Source organism: Schistocerca cancellata, chromosome 2, assembly GCF_023864275.1.
Source record: "Schistocerca cancellata isolate TAMUIC-IGC-003103 chromosome 2, iqSchCanc2.1, whole genome shotgun sequence".
NCBI lineage: Eukaryota > Metazoa > Arthropoda > Insecta > Orthoptera > Acrididae > Schistocerca > Schistocerca cancellata.
The window spans coordinates 304,502,057-304,514,708 of NC_064627.1; positions in this window are offsets into that span (position 1 = coordinate 304,502,057).

Genomic DNA, 12,652 nt, shown 5'->3' on the forward strand with positions numbered 1-12,652 from the left:
TATTCCATAAGCACGTACGAGCCGCTTGTGTGGTATAATGTCAAAAGCCTTCCAGAAATACGGAATCGATCTGAAATCCCTTGTCAATAGCACTCAGCACCTCATGTGAATAAAGAGCTAATTGTGTTTCATAAGAACGATGTTTTCTAAACCCATGTTGACTGTGTGTCAATAGACCGTTTTCTTCGAGGTAATTCATAATGTTCGAACACAATATATGTTCTACAATCCTGCTGCATAACGACGTTAACGATATGGGCCTGTAATTTAGTAGATTACTCCTACTACCTTTCTTGAATATTGGTGTGACCTGTGCAGCTTTCCAGTCTTTGGGTACGGATCTTTCGTCGAGCGAACGGTTGTATATGGTTGTTACGTATGAAGATAATGCATCAGCATACTCCGAAAGGAACCTAATTGGTATACAGTCTGGACCAGAAGACTTGCTTTTATTAAGTGATTTAAGTTGCTTCATTACTTCGAGGATGTTTATTTCTACGTTACTCATGTTGGCAGCTGTTCTCGATTCGAGTTCTGGAATATTTACTTCGTCTTCTTTTGTAAAGGCATTTCGGAAGGCTGTGTTTAGTAACTCTGCTTTGGAAGCACTGTCTTCGATAGTATCTCCATTGCTATCGTGCAGAGAAGGCATTCATTTTTTCTTGCCGCATTGATTGACAGAGTTGTTGAATGTTTTCCTGAAAGATAGTATGCCAGATTTTGTCCAACTGACGCGTTAGACTGTCAAAATCCCGAGCCACCTTGAGGGTCCTGCCGACAATGCTCCACACGTTCTCAACGAGGAAGAGATCCGGCGTCTTTGTTGGCCAAGGTAGGGGTTTGGCAAGCACGAATACATGCAGCAGAAACTCTCATCATGTGCGCGCGGGCAGTATCTTGCTGAAATGTAAGCGCAGGATGGGCTGCTATGAACGGTAACAAAATCATCGACATATCGCTGTAAGGGTGTCGCGAATGACAACCAAAGCGATCCTGCTATGAAAAGAAATGGCACCTCAGACCACCATTCCTGGTTGTCACGCCGTGTGGCGGCCGAAAGTCAGGTTGGAATCCCATCACTGTACGGGGCGTCTCCAGACACGCTTTCACTGGCCATCGGGGCTCAATTCGAAGCGGGACTCATCACTGAAGACAATGGTACTAGAATAAATCAGATTTCAGGCCGAAGACGTGTCTGACTGAAGCCTGCCATACGGCCCGACAATCAGCAGTGATGGTCTGAAATTCCATTTCGTTTCACAGCACGACCCCTTTGCTTGTCACCCGCAGCACCCTTACAGCACAGCTGACGTCGACGATACTGTGCGCCCCGTTTTGTTGCTCTTTATGGCAAGCCATCTTGGGTTTACATTTCAGCAAGATGATGCCCGCCCTCACACAGCGAGAATTTATAACCCTGTCCTCGTGCTTACCAAACCCTACCTTGGCCAGCAAAGTCATCGGATCGCTTCCCAAATGAGAATTTTTGGAGCATTATCGGTAGGACCCTCCAACCAGCTCGGATTCTGGCGATCCAACGCCCCAGTTGGTCAGAATGTTGCACTATATCCCTCACGAGGACATCGCAACATCCTATCAGTCAGTGCCAAGCCGAATAACTGCTTGCATAAGGGCTAGAGTTGGATCAATGCGTTATTGACTTTCTGAATTTATGGAGTTCTTTCTCTTGAATAAATGATTCAATTTTTCTGAAATTGTAATAATTTGTTTTTCTAAACATGAGCATCTCATCTATCGATTTCCGTCCCATTAGGATAATTCCTTCGTGGTGTGTCGTTTTGTCTTTTTTTTTTTTGTCTTAGAGTGTATTTGTAAGTTGATTGTCGTTAGTAAGCAAAGCACCACGGGTAATTCCGAGCGTTATACCATGTTATGTATAATGGAGAGTTATATGTTTCACAATGCAAATTTGTTGCTTGCTTTAAATTTGGACTGTACTTAATGGCACAATGCTTTTAAGAACTTGGTTTTCATGGTTGGCTGTTGGGGGTATTCCCGTGAGCAAAAGCGAGTGTTCGAGTTGGCGAAAGCTTGGCCAACATCCGGTGGAGTTTGACTGTATTTTGGTTATTTGAATTCCAAGTGCACCAATGGAATTTTCTGCCTTGTGGCCGTTAGCGTTCTGGCTACCTGCCCTGGCCACTGACGTAAAAGTCAGGCAGTGTCCTTTCCTCACCGTGTTGTTGCTGTCTACTACGCCTTTTACGTTTTGGCTTTGGAATTCCTTGAGCACTGGTCCAGTGGAAGGCAAGTCGTCTTGTCGGTGGGTCCGGTGACTGTCTCTTGGTTGGGTTGTCGGCGGATCGGATAGAGTTGGGCCGGCCGACTACCTGTCTCCCCTAAGCGAACGTTAATATTTCAAGTGCAGACCAACCCTCGGAAACTTCTGAGCGCCGCTGGCTGTACTACATTTTCTTATTGGTGTTTGACTGTGTATTTTAATGGCTCATAGCCGATGGTTTGAATTTGTATGCTTTTAGTTGGGTTTTAAATAGTGAGCCTTCAGCCGCTTTAAAATTGAAAGTTCCTTACTTGTCAAGTGTTGCATTGTTTGGCCTTCAGCTTCATTTAAAATATTTTTTGGATAAAGCTTTGGGCCTTCTACCTTTTGAAAATTTATTGTAGCTGTGTTTTTCAACAAGGGGCCTTCAGCTGCTTTAAAATTTAAATTCCTTTCTTGTTAGATCTTAGACTGTTTGGGCCTTCAGCCTGTGTAAAATATTGTTTAAAGATAAAGCTTTGGGTCTTCTGCCTACTAAAAGTTATTTTAGTTGTTTTAAGTAATCGGCCTTCAGCCGTTTTTAAATTAAAGTTCTTGTCTTTCAAGTATCAGACTGTGTGGGGCCTTGTGTGTGCGTTTTTTTTCTAATTAATTTTATCTGCAGTCTTACATCACGGACCTTCAGCCGTCTTTAAATTAAACTTGTTTGCTTTTCAAGTTTCGATTTGTTGAGCCTTCAGCCAAGTTATAGAACTTACTTACGTGAGGCCTTCTGTCTTCTAAATATTCTGTTTTGAGTCTGAATTTTAAGTTAATGGCTTTCAGCCCTTTTTAAATTTAAGTAGTTGTGCCCTTAAGGCATAAGATAATGTGGCCTATTCAGCCGATAGCTAAGTTCCAAAATTTTTGCTGTATTCTTTGGACAACTAAATAAAGTTATATGTCTTTTAATGTAACTGACAGCCCCCTTTTGGCCTCTTTCCACAATTTAAACTACCTGTTCTGTCCTGCGGACTTAAGCAGGGCGTATCACATCGGATGATTAAAAGCGGTTAGTCGAGATACGATAATGTACCTGGGTGTCCGTCAGACCAGAAAAGAACGTGTACAGCCCTGTGAACACAGCTGTTGTCATCTTGGAAAATGATAGCGTCCACAGCTAACTGAGCGTGAAGAAAGAGCAACACTTGGGTCACCGAGAATGAAGAAATAGACATTTTGGTTCACGCTCACAGTAACGTTAATGAGATTAGATTAGATTAGATTAGTACTTGTTCCATAGATCATGAATACGACACTTCGTAATGATGTGGAACATCATATTTGTGGAGGTTGGGAAATTACCCACTTACTATATCCAAAAATTCATCTAATGAGTAGAAGGAGTTGCCATTAAGAAATTCTTTTTATTTCCTTTTAAATGCTGTATGGCTATCTGTCAGACTGTTGATGCTATTAGGTAAGTGACTAAAGACTTTTGTGGCAGCATAATTTACCCCCTTCTGAGCCAAAGTTAGATTTAACCTTGAGTGGTGAAGATCATCCTTTCTCCTAGTGTTGTAGTCATGTACACTGCTATTACTTTTGAATTCATTCGGATTGTTAATAACAAAATTTCATAAGTGAATATATATATTGTGTGGCTACAGTGAAGATGTCAAACTCTTTAAATAAGTGTCTGCAGGATGATCTTGGATGAGCTCCGGCAATTATTCTGATTACACGCTTTTGTGCAATGAACACTATTTTACACTCCTGGAAATGGAAAAAAGAACACATTGACACCGGTGTGTCAGACCCACCATACTTGCTCTGGACACTGCGAGAGGGCTGTACAAGCAATGATCACACGCACGGCACAGCGGACACACCAGGAACCGCGGTGTTGGCCGTCGAATGGCGCTAGCTGCGCAGCATTTGTGCAGCGCCGCCGTCAGTGTCAGCCAGTTTGCCGTGGCATACGGAGCTCCATCGCAGTCTTTAACACTGGTAGCATGCCGCGACAGCGTGGACGTGAACCGTATGTGCAGTTGACGGACTTTGAGCGAGGGCGTATAGTGGGCATGCGGGAGGCCGGGTGGACGCACCGCCGAATTGCTCAACACGTGGGGCGTGAGGTCTGCACAGTACATCGATGTTGTCGCCAGTGGTCGGCGGAAGGTGCACGTGCCCGTCGACCTGGGACCGGACCGCAGCGACGCACGGATGCACGCCAAGACCTTAGGATCCTACGCAGTGCCGTAGGGGACCGCACCGCCACTTCCCAGCAAATTAGGGACACTGTTGCTCCTGGGGTATCGGCGAGGACCATTCGCAACCGTCTCCATGAAGCTGGGCTACGGTCCCGCACACCGTTAGGCCGTCTTCCGCTCACGCCCCAACATCGTGCAGCCCGCCTCCAGTGGTGTCGCGACAGGCGTGAATGGAGGGACGAATGGAGACGTGTCGTCTTCAGCGATGAGAGTCGCTTCTGCCTTGGTGCCAATGATGGTCGTATGCGTGTTTGGCGCCGTGCAGGTGAGCGCCACACTCAGGACTGCATGCGACCGAGGCACACAGGGCCAACACCCGGCATCATGGTGTGGGGAGCGATCTCCTACACTGGCCGTACACCACTGGTGATCGTCGAGGGGACACTGAATAGTGCACGGTACATCCAAACCGTCATCGAACCCATCGTTCTACCATTCCTAGACAGGCAAGGGAACTTGCTGTTCCAACAGGACAATGCACGTCCGCATGTATCCCGTGCCACCCAACGTGCTCTAGAAGGTGTAAGTCAACTACCCTGGCCAGCAAGATCTCCGGATCTGTCCCCCATTGAGCATGTTTGGGACTGGATGAAGCGTCGTCTCACGCGGTCTGCACGTCCAGCACGAACGCTGGTCCAACTGAGGCGCCAGGTGGAAATGGCATGGCAAGCCGTTCCACAGGACTACATCCAGCATCTCTACGATCGTCTCCATGGGAGAATAGCAGCCTGCATTGCTGCGAAAGGTGGATATACACTGTACTAGTGCCGACATTGTGCATGCTCTGTTGCCTGTGTCTATGTGCCTGTGGTTCTGTCAGTGTGATCATGTGATGTATCTGACCCCAGGAATGTGTCAATAAAGTTTCCCCTTCCTGGGACGATGAATTCACGGTGTTCTTATTTCAATTTCCAGGAGTGTACTTAATGATGAGTTATCCCAGAATATGATGCCATACGAAAGCAGAGAATGAAAATAGGCGTGGTAAGCTAATTTACTCAGATGTATATCGCCAAAGTTTGCAATGACCCTAGTAGCATAAGTAGCTGAACTCAAACGTTTCAGCAGATCCTCAGTGTGTTTTTTTCCAGTTCAGCCCCTCATCAATGCATACACCTAGAAATTTCGAACATTCTACCTTAGCTACCGATTTCTGATCGAAGTCTATTAATGGGGTCATTCCATTTACTGTGTGGAACTGTATATACTGTGTTTTGTCATAGTTTAATGAGAGCCCATTTGCAGAGAACCACTTAATGATTTTCTGAAAAACATCGTTTACAATTTCACCAGTTAATTCTTGTCTGTCGGGTGTGATAGCTATACTTGTATCATCGGCAAAAAGTACCAGCTTTGCATCTTCGTGAATATAGAATGGCGAGTCATTAATATATATAAAGAACAGTAGAGGACTCAAGACCGAACCTTGCGGCACCCCATACTTGATTGTTCCCCAGTTTGAGAAATCACCAGTTTTTTGCATATTATGTGAACTGTTTATTCCAACTTTCTGCACTCTTCCAGTTAGGTGTGATTTAAACCATTTGAGCACTGTCCCATTCATACCACAGGTACAAGTCATAATACACAAAAAAGAACACCACAAAACCACATCCAGCGTGATCTACTGTTTTCACTCACGCCTTACTTGACCGTCGATGCATCCGACACCTTTCACCATTTGAAAAGTAATTTATTTGCGACTCGTCGGAGCGCACTACGTGCCTTCATTTGGTTACTGTGCAATTTCTGAGCTCTTTGGTCCACTGAAGACGGGCAGCTTTATGCCTACAGTAAGCAAAAGCCTTTTTCGAGGTACCCGACTCCAGATGGCCATTGCACGCAGATCCCGTCACAGTGTTCGCTCGAAAACTGTCGGGTCTCAAACCGATTGTCATTGACAAGGGCCGAAACTCCTCTCGTCCTTGTCAGAGTTTTTGATAACGTGAAGAGGCAGTACACGGAGCTGCTGATTGGTGCTAACTGGTACCTGTCGTACCTGAGCAGTTGCGTCACCTGCAGCCTCTGCTCGGAAGAATGGTTTATACACCGAGATCGATAACCGGAACCAAAAATAGGTAAGTTCTTGCGATCTGGACTGCTTTTTATTAAAATTTTAAGCACCATCACTGTAGTTCCACAGCGATGCCAAAACTGTTTGCTGCTCTTATTCCTTGTTACACGGCTGCATGTGGAAGACTATTCCTTGGGTACAAGAACAAATCGGGAAATTTCATTCACGGTGTAGTCATGGGCACGCCCAAACACGGTAGCTGCTATCAGCCACCCTGTCACGCCTCTTCATCGACCCGTCTTACTGCGTTAGTTCCTTACAACTGACTGTCACATACATACCTCTTCAATGCTATGACTCACGTCAGTGATGACGAATCACATGACCTCCTAGTACCAGTCCTACACCTTTTTTTCCCTTGAGTCATCAGTCTTCTGACTGGCTTGATGCGGTCCGCCACGAATTTCCCTCCTGTGCTAACCTCTTCACCTCAGAGTAGCATTTGCGACCTACGTCCTCAATTATTTGCTGTATGTATTCCACTCTCTGTCTTCCTCTATAGTTTTCTAAGTGATGTCTTAACAGATGTCCTACCAAGGTGTCCCTTCTTCTTTTCAGTGTTTTCCATATATTTCTTTCCTCTCCGATTCTGCGGAGAACCTCCTCATTCCTTACCTTAACAGTCCACCTAATTTTCAACATTCTTCTGTAGCACCACATCTCAAATGCTTCGATTCTCCTCTGTTTCGTTTTTACAAACACAATGCTGCGTTCCAAACATTGTTCTTGTTGTGGTCTTCAGTCCAGAGACTGGTTTGATGCAGCCCCCGACGCTACTCGATCCTGCGCAAGCTTCTTCATCTCCCAGTACCTACTGCAATCTGCATCCTTCTGAATCTGCTTAGTGTATTCATCTCTTGGTCTACCTCTACGATTTTAACCCTCCACGCTGCCACCCAATACTAAATTGGTGATCCCTTGATGCCTCAGAACATGTCCTACCAACCGATCCCTTCTTCTAGTCAAATTGTGCCACAGATTTCTCTTCTCCCCAATTCTATCCAATACCTACTCATTAGTTATTTCATATACCTATCTAATCTTCAGCATTCTTCTGTAGCATCACATTTCGAAAGCTTCTATTCTCTTATTGCCCAAACTATTTATCGTCCATGTTTCACTTCCATACGTGGCTACACCCCATACAAATACTTTCAGAAACGACTTCCTGACACTTAAATCTATACTCAATGTTAGCAAATTTCTCTTCTTCAAAAACGCTTTCCTTGCCATTGCCATTCTGCATTTTATATCCTCTCTACTTCAACCATCATCAGTTATTTTGCTCCCCAAATAGCAAAACTCCTTTACTACTTTAAGTGTCTCATTTCCTAATCTAATTCCCTCAGCTTCACCCGACTTAATTCGACTACATTCCAAACATACATTCTCAGAAACTTCTTTCTCAAATTGAGGCCTATATTTGATACTAGTTGGTTTCCGTTGCCTAGGAATGCCCTTTTGGCTGCTGCTTGCCTACTTTTAGTGTCCTCCTTGCTCCGTCCATCACGTGACAAGGCAGCAGAATTAATTAACTTCACCTACTTCGTGATCACCAGTCCTAATGTTAAGTTTCTCGCTGTCCTCATTTCTACTACTTCTCATTTCTTTCGTCTTTCTTCGATGTACTTCGAATCAATACTCTGTACTCATTGGATTTAACAGATCCTACAATTCTTCTTCACTTTCACTGAGGAAGCAATGTCCATCAGCGAATCTTATAACTGAAATCCTTTCACCTTCGTTTTTAATTCTACTCTTGAACCTCTCTTTTTATTTCTTCCTTTCTACACCATCCACAGAGTTCCTACACCGTTTACAGAGTTGCTAAGTGACCAGCGTAATGAGGCGATTAATATTTTGTTCGGTTTTGTTCGTTGAGTGAGAATTTGAGAAGTAGTACATGAGTCTCAGACAGAGTGTGTGACATTCCAAGAATGGCATTACTTCAGATGACTGATTTCTTTGTACAAATTCATGTGTGGCATCCTGAGTTGTGCTCGATACAAGACGTAATTCCTCGTACCGCAAGTATCACTTGTTAACAGAAACTGTAAGGATTCGGCTCACTTTAGTTTACCCGGTCAAAGTATTCTACGAGTTTACAGACGTTCACTCAGACCTTGAAAAATGACAAAGGGCGAGTTAGAAGTGTTTCAATCGTCCAACGCACAGTTTTAATCTGCCAGGAAGTTCCAAACAACGCACACTCCGCTATAGAATGAAAAATTCGCATCGGCGTTTTATAAATAAAACCATTTTTCATGTTGTTGCTAGGCATATATCGGGTGTCTCTTCTAAGAGGCGCCAGGCACATTTTTTTCTGTTGTTGCGGCGAGTATTTCCTATTCTGTTTTTGGAATGTGTAACTGGAGCCAGCCTAAACAATTCCTGCTCGTCATGCCTTTCAAGCGGTGCCCTGCGTCAACAGAAAGCGTCGGTTCGTTTCCAATTACAACAATAATTATTTTTAAATGGAGTTTTCACTTGCCCAATCGTGAGAGCGCTCCCGGATTATTCTAGTGTGATATTTGTTTTATCGATATGTGTTATTAGGGACAATAAAACGCGAGCAAACAGACACTCAGCAGCGACTTACAAGTCCCACACGTCTGGCGGTAGCAGCCAGAGCGGGCCAGGCCGCTGCTGGAGTTCTGCTTATTTTTCGAGTTTCGCTGTCCCTATTCATACGATATCGCACGAGACTAATCTGAGACAGCTTTATCGAAAGAGGATGTGAAATTCCGCTTTAAAGATCATTTTATTTGTGTTGTTGTTGTTGTTGTTGTTGTGGTCTTCAGTCCTGAGACTGGTTTGATGCAGCTCTCCATGCTACTCTCTCCTGTGCAAGCTTCTTCATCTCCCAGTACCTACTGCAGCCTACATCCTTCTGAATCTCCTTAGTGTATCCATCTCTTGGTCTCCTTCTACGAATTTCACCCTCCACGCTGCCCTCCAGTACTAAATTGGTGATCCCTTGATGCCTCAGAACATGTCCTACCAACCGGTCCCTTCTTCTTATCAAGTTGTGCCACAAACTTCTCTTCTCCCCAATTCTATTCAATACCTCCTCATTAGCTATGTGGTCTACCCACCTAATCTTCAGCATTCTTCTGTAGCACCACATTTCGAAAGCTTCTATTCTCTTTTGGTCCAAACTATTTATCGTCCATGTTTCACTTCCATACATGGCTACACTCCATACAAATACATTCAGAAACGACTTCCTGACACTTGAATCTATACTCGATGTTAACAAATTTCTCTTCTTCAGAAACGCTTTCCTTGCCATTGCCAGTCTACATTTTATATCCTCTCTACTTCGACCATCATCAGTTATTTTGCTCCCCAAATAGCAAAACTCCTTTGCTACTTTAAGTGTCTCATTTCCTAATCTAATTCCCTCAGCATCACCCGACTTAATTCGACTACATTCCATTATCCTCGTTTTGCTTTTGTTGACGTTCATCTTATATCGTCCTTTCAAGACACTGTCCATTCCGTTCAACTGCTCTTCCAAGTCCTTTGCTGTCTCTGACAGAATTACAATGTCATCGGCGAACCTCAAAGTTTTTATTTCTTCTCCATGGACTTTAGTACCTACTCCGAATTTTTCTTTTGTGTTCTTTACTGCTTGCTCAATATACAGATTGAATAACATCGGGGACAAGCTACAACCGTGTTTCACTCCCTTCCCAACCACTGCTTCTCTTTCATGCCCCTCGACTCTTATAACTGCCATCTGGTTTCTGTACAAATTGTAAATAGCCTTTCGCTCCCTGTATTTTAAACCTGCCACCTTTAGAATTTGAAAGAGAATATTCCAGTCAACATTGTCAAAAGCTTTCTCTAAGTGTACAAATGCTAGAAATGTAGGTTTGCCTTTCCTTAATCTTTCTTCTAAGATAAGTCATAGAGTCAGTATTGCCTCACGTGTTCCAACATTTCTACGGAATCCAAACTGATCTTCCCCGAGGTCGGCTTCTACCAGTTTTTCATTCGTCTGTAATGAATTCGCGTTAGTATTTTGCAGCCGTTACGTATTAAACTGATAGTTCGGTACTTTTCACATCTCTCAACACCTGCTTACTTTGGGATCGGAATTATTATATTCTTCTTGAAGTCTGAGGGTATTTCGCCTGTCTCATACATCTTGCTCACCATTTTATTTGTAAGGGGATACTGGACGTCGCATGAAAGACTTAATGAGCATCATGTGTTTGGGCTGATTCCAGCTACACAATGCAAAACAGAAATTGCAAATATCTGCCAGAACGAGAAAGAAAGTGCGCCTGAAGACCCTGACACATGTATAACAGAATCAAGCCTTATCCTTATCTATGTGTTAGATAGCGATTTAGTCGTACTTACAAACGACGACGTGTGAAGCGTTTGGCAGGCTGTAAAAAAATCCGACCAGTGGAACTTTTCGGCTAAGAACTTGGCAAGCTATTTACCTACATAATTAAACGCTGCATGGCCGCAATAATAACAAGACAGTAACTTCCATATCGAGAAGAAACATGTGGCCAGCACAGTTTTGGAGTACCCAGAGAGGCAACTAAAAAACTAAATTTACTGCTTCCAAGGAACGTGGAGCCGCCCCCGCGGTCGAGGTCCCTAAACAGCTCTGACGCGCTGGAACGCGGTCCACGGGCGGCCAGTTCGAGTACTGGTGGTGGAAGAAATCTGTTGGATGTTGGTAGGAGGGGTGAGATGGACAATTTCTGGTCATTAGAATGTGAATCAGTGAGCTTAATTCATTTCGAATTCGCCCCGTATCTATTACAACGTGAAAACATGCGTCAATAGTTTCAATAGTATCTTCTTCGCAGTACATTAGCGCTCAAAACGAAGAGTCACAGTTCATACAACTACAAATATCAATTTCCCTAAATGCATGCAATAAGTAAGACAAAAAGAACGCGAACCGATGAGCACTTCACGCAGATCTGGCCGACTAGTTTAGCGTTTTCGGTGGTTGCGTTATCGTTTACAGATAACGCAGTTCCAAGCCATTTTAATCACATAAAAAATAATAAACAGAAAATAATGACACTACATCAATCTGCGGTTTGACAACTAGCCTTAGAGAAAACACGTTTTGTACACATCAAAAGACAGAAACTAAAAAGAAAAAAAGTGTTTGCTTTTGCTGTTTCTCGGTTTCGACATTGAGTTCTAAGGCCTATCGCTGCGTTACAATAAAGCTATGCAATGGTCGTAATATACAGGGTGGCGCACGAAATGTGTTACCATTTTGTTTTTGAATATAAACTTTATTGTCAATACAATCTGAAATGAACATATACTATAATGAAGAGCTGTCTATGGAGATTTGTTCTAACTCAGTACTTGCTCAATATGTCCACCATTTCTTCAAAGAAAAAGGGTCCAATAAGTCCGTGACTGGAAATTGCTGCCCACGCTGTAATCCTCGGAGCATAATGTTGTCGTTCATGAAGCACTTGTGGGTTTTCAGTGGACAAAAAGCGTACAATTTGTTTGTTGACCACGCCGTCTAAATGAAAATGCGCCTCGCCTGAAAACCAAACGTTTTTGAGAGTTTCTTCCCTATCCTCCGGGCGGCCGGTGTGGTCGTGCGGTTAAAGGCGCTTCTGTCTGGAACCGAGCGACCGCTACGGTCGCAGGTTCGAATCCTGTCTCGGGCATGGATGTGTGTGATGTCCTTAGGTTAGTTAGGTTTAATTAGTTCTAAGTTCTAGGCGACTGATGACCTCAGAAGTTAAGTCGCATAGTGCTCAGAGCCATTTGAACCTATCCTCCGTCCACTGAGCAAACAGTAGTCTCTGCTGCTTGTGTTCTTCAGTGAGCTTCTGTGCACAGGTCATCTTGTGTGGGTACATATGGAGGTCACTTTTAAGAATGCGTTGAACGGAACGTCTGGATATTCCCAGTTGCACTGCTGCCTTTCTACACGATTTCCCGGGACTTCTCTGTACAGCAACTCGTACCGCTTCAGTATTCTCCGGCGAACAAACAGCCTTGGGCCGAGGTCACTTCGCTTCCAATACTGTTCCTTCCTGTACAAATTTATCGTACAACGTGTGGATGGTCTTCTTG